Genomic DNA, 5,000 nt, shown 5'->3' on the forward strand with positions numbered 1-5,000 from the left:
TTTATGCCGTCTGTCCAAGACGACGAACACGGGAGGGAAACACGACACTGTCCTCCGCCTCCTCGAGACAAAATGAACAATTCCCGAACGAAAGTCTTGATCACAGAATAAGAATTAATCACAATTCACCGCCCGGGCGAAGCTGTCTTTCCAGTCAGGTCCTGTGCCTGCGTCTCATCCTCCCCCGAAAGGAGAGAGCGAGGAAGTGAGAGCTCCCGCGAGGAACAGTGGGCAAGGCGGTGACGCCGGGACGCCCCTTGGCTGCTTGCGAGCGTCTCGGGAGCGAACGAAGGGAGTGTACGCCCTCGCGGCCCGACTAGATGGTACTACTCTGCTCGCGGCTTTGGGGGGAAACCAAGGGCAAGTGTAGGGAGCGAGAGGCTGGGGCGGGGGCGGACGGCCGGGAGGGGGACGGGGGAAAGGCGCCAACACTAGCGCTACCCTCGTCCCCCAATCCTCTACATGGCCCCCACCCTAAACTAGGCGTCAGCAACCATAGCTTTCCTCCCCTTCTCACTAGTCATCTCATTGCTTCTCTCTTCTCCTTTCCCCAATTTCATTACCTCTCCAATTTTAATCTCGCCCATTTTTTCTCGGTCTAAAATAGACCGTGATGATACTTGTCCGTCTCGAGTCGCAGAGGAATGCTAACAAAAACGATGGATTCATGAAGACTGAGGAAAAGGGAAGACATACATCTCCATTACATGAACGCATGACGCATAGTGGTCTGCATATGGGGCCCCTCTTTCTCCCTCGTAGCCTAGCAGCAGACACAAATGCACACGTACATATATATATATATATATATATATATATATATATATATATATATATATATAATATATATACACACACACACACACACTTACATACATGCATACGTACACACACACATACATGCATATAATCACACACCATTCTCTCCTATAATACACACAGGCACGCCAAAGAGTAAAGGGTTGCCACACCCTTACACACAACGCCACACCGTGTCACGCCCAACGATACAACACAACTTCTCTACCTTCTCACCAACACTTAAGTTACACGTCTATCCCCTTCAATCTCTTTCTCTATGGCTATCTCTGTCTGTCTCTTATTCTCTCTCTTACATACACATACACATACCCATACACATACACATATACATACAAATACACACACACACACAAACACATAATATAATATATATATATATATATATATATATATATATATATAATATATATAGATATAATATATATATATATATATATATATATATATATATGATATATATACAATATCTATATACAATATCTATATACAATATATGATTATATATATATATATATTATATATATATATACATATGTGTGTATATAATATATATATAAGTTTATAAAAATGTGTATATATAAAAAAATATCTATAAAAAATATATAATACATACAGTAACATATAAACGCGCGCGCGCACACACACACACTATAATATATATATATATATATATATATATATATATATATACACACACACACATATATTTATATTACTAACTAAAGAAATTACTAATTAACTATATATATATATATACATACATATACACATATATAAAGACGCCTGTTACTTAGCCGTTAACATCTTATCTCTGTTCTTTTCCCTATTTCAACATCACGGGTGTGCCACGACATCCGTCACACGTCTATCCTTTATTTCCTCACACGTAAAAGTATAATTAAAGCTTTACGTCTCATTATCCGCAAGCTTATCATGTATTGCTTTTATCTGTTTCCGAAACACAGTCGTCGTTCCTTCCGCGCGCACCGTGAATGTTATCTAATCTTGTATGTGTGTGTGTGTGTGTGTGTGTGTGTGTGTGTGTGTGTGTGTGTGTGTGTGTGTGTGTGTGTGTGTGTGTGTGTGTGTGTGTGTGTGTGTGTGTGTGTGTGTCTTGTATGTGTTTTATCAAGCTCTGTGTATTTTTACAGCGATTTATGTTTTTCCTTGGCGTAAACTGTATACCACCTCAGCTATTTCCACAAACAAACGCTTAAACGACTGCCCAACTTTGCGTCGCCCGCATTAGTAACAAGCTAAACATTGACACCTATAGCAAAGCCCCGGCGGAGAACATTCAACTGGACGCCAATGTAAAAGGACGACAAAGGATAACAGCAACAAGTTCACCGCCCGCCCCCCTTCATCGCTCCAGCCCTCGTCGTTCCCTTCCGTGCCCCGCCCCCGCTTCCGCTCCGCGTCACTCGCTGTAGAGCATGTCCTAATCGTTGCATCATCTGAAGCCATTTCTTCGCCTCCGAACCGTTTTTCACACGCGCCGAAGTCCCCCCCCCCCCCACCCCACCCTCTGAAGCCGACGCGAAGCCGACCCGCGAACGCCACGAGGAACCGCGCTGTTTGGCACGCCGACAGACTCAGGGAAATGAGAAATGGGGGTGGATTTGGAGTAAAAAATGGGGGTTATACAAAGCAGTCTGTGTTCTGACTTACATCCCTTCGGCCGGCCTTCCCGGGAAATCTCGGCAACGGCGAAGCAATTGGGTCATCGACTCCTAAAAATACCTGCGAGGGGAAGAGGAGGCGCGGCGGCGGAGGAGGAGACAGGAGGAGAGGGCAGGCGACTGGCAGTCAGGGGTCTGGGGGCACGCAGAGGGGCAGAGGGACGCCATGGGAACAGGTGCGGCTCAAGACAGGGGAGGGGAGCGGCGGGCGGCGGTCTAGCCACAGGGAGGGAGGGAGGGGGCAGGGGCAGGGGCAGGGGGCTGGGTGATGACAGGTACCGAAGTCCCTTCCACGACCGTGCAGCGCTTGGCACGTCCAAAAAATGACGGGCCTCTTGATGAGGCAAGCGGAGCGCCTTATCCGAAATGATCGCCCGTCCTGTGCATTAGGTTTTGCGGTTCCTGGAAATCTGAATCAGCGCCGCTTTTCCCTTCTGTTGAGCCTTTATGCAAACACCCGCATTGCAGCAGGAAGAACGAGCATGATACACGCCGCAGAGGCTAATCGCAACAAATTGGGATCTCGAATGTACTCATCATTTCACCACATCATTTGCAAGCAATACACTAAAGTGAAAAGAAAAACAAATTGTTGAACAGAAATAGTGGGCTATAGGCTTGGATAAAAACAATGATTCCGCGTTTATCCTTCCCTCTCCAAGCAACGACAAGCCCGGAGCTGACACTTTTTTTTCCGACAGGTAAAAAACCCTCATTGTCCTTCCACTAACCAAACACCCAACCATCCTTAAAAATCTTATATAATATCAAACAATCCCATCCTCCAATAATTCCCACACGTGATCAGCAGCAGCAAAAGCAAACGCAAAAGCAAAAAAAACAAAAAAAAAAAGTTGAAAGCCTGCCCTTCCTTCCCGGTGCCCCAAGGTTGTGCAATACGGTACCTGCTCGTCCTGCACCTAAGCTAGTCGCGGCCACTCACCTGGAAAGATAAGAAGAAGAATTGTTATTATGAAAAACGTGACAGAGGGCAACGACTTTTAACGCTGCAGTACAACACGTGACACGTATAACACCGAGAGTAATACAAATACTAATGTAAAGTTAAAAATGATGATGATGATGATGTAGTGATAATGTTGTGATAACGATGATGATGTGATGATGATGTGGTGATGATAATGATGATGATGATGATAATGTGATGATGGTGATGATCAAAATAATAACAACTGCTGATAGAAATAACAATGGCAATAATATTAATATTAATAATAATAATAATAATAATAATATCAATATTATCAATAAAAATAATAACACTGCAACAGCTACTTATACTACTTATAATAATAATAATAATAATAATAATAATAATAATAACAACATAATAACAACAACAACAGTAACAATAATAATGATAATAATAATAATAATAATAATAATAATAATAATAATAACAACAACAACAATAAGAACAACATAATTAACTCTTATTATTATCATAGCAATACCAGCAGCAACAACAACAATAATAACAATAATAACAATAGTAATAATACTGATAATGACAATGATGATGATGATAAGACGAAGAAGTAGGAGGAGGAGAAGAAAAACAATAATGACTACTTATATAATAAAAATGACAGTAGTGACCAGTAAGTAATAGTAACAGTAATATAGATACATACATACATACATACATACATACATACATACATACATACATACATACATACATACATACATACATACATACATACATACATACATACATACATACATACATACATACATACATACATACATACATACATACATACATACATACATACATACATACATACATACATACATACATACATACATACATACATACATACATACATACATACATACATACATACATACATACATACATACATACATACATACATACATACATACATACATACATACATACATACATACATACATACATACATACATACATACATACATACATACATACATACATACATACATACATACATACATACATACATACATACATACATACATACATACATACATACATACATACATACATACATACATACATACATACATACATACATACATACATACATACATACATACATACATACATACATACATACATACATACATACATACATACATACATACATACATACATACATACATACATACATACATACATACATACATACATACATACATACATACATACATACATACATACATACATACATACATACATACATACATACATACATACATACATACATACATACATACATACATACATACATACATACATACATACATACATACATACATACATACATACATACATACATACATACATACATACATACATACATACATACATACATACATACATACATACATACATACATACATACATACATACATACATACATACATACATACATACATACATACATACATACATACATACATACATACATACATACATACATACATACA

At 39.3% G+C, this 5,000-nt stretch overlaps 1 protein-coding gene across 9 annotated transcripts in view; it reads right to left on the reverse strand.

Moving 5' to 3' along the window:
• LOC125046807 (plasma membrane calcium-transporting ATPase 3-like) overlaps positions 1-5,000 on the reverse strand; it is a 235,816-nt gene that overhangs the window by 68,956 nt on the left and 161,860 nt on the right. Inside the window, exon 1 of one of the 9 annotated variants that reach the window (XM_047644796.1) lies at positions 1-308. This exon is cut by the window's left edge and continues 48 nt beyond it. The exons of the other annotated variants lie outside the window; for them this stretch is intronic. The gene's annotated coding sequence lies outside the window, so the exon portion shown is untranslated. Of the gene's footprint in view, positions 309-5,000 lie in introns of those variants that run through there. 9 annotated transcript variants of the gene reach the window in all.

The sequence above is a fragment of the Penaeus chinensis genome, chromosome 4, assembly GCF_019202785.1.
Source record: "Penaeus chinensis breed Huanghai No. 1 chromosome 4, ASM1920278v2, whole genome shotgun sequence".
Classification (NCBI taxonomy): domain Eukaryota; kingdom Metazoa; phylum Arthropoda; class Malacostraca; order Decapoda; family Penaeidae; genus Penaeus; species Penaeus chinensis.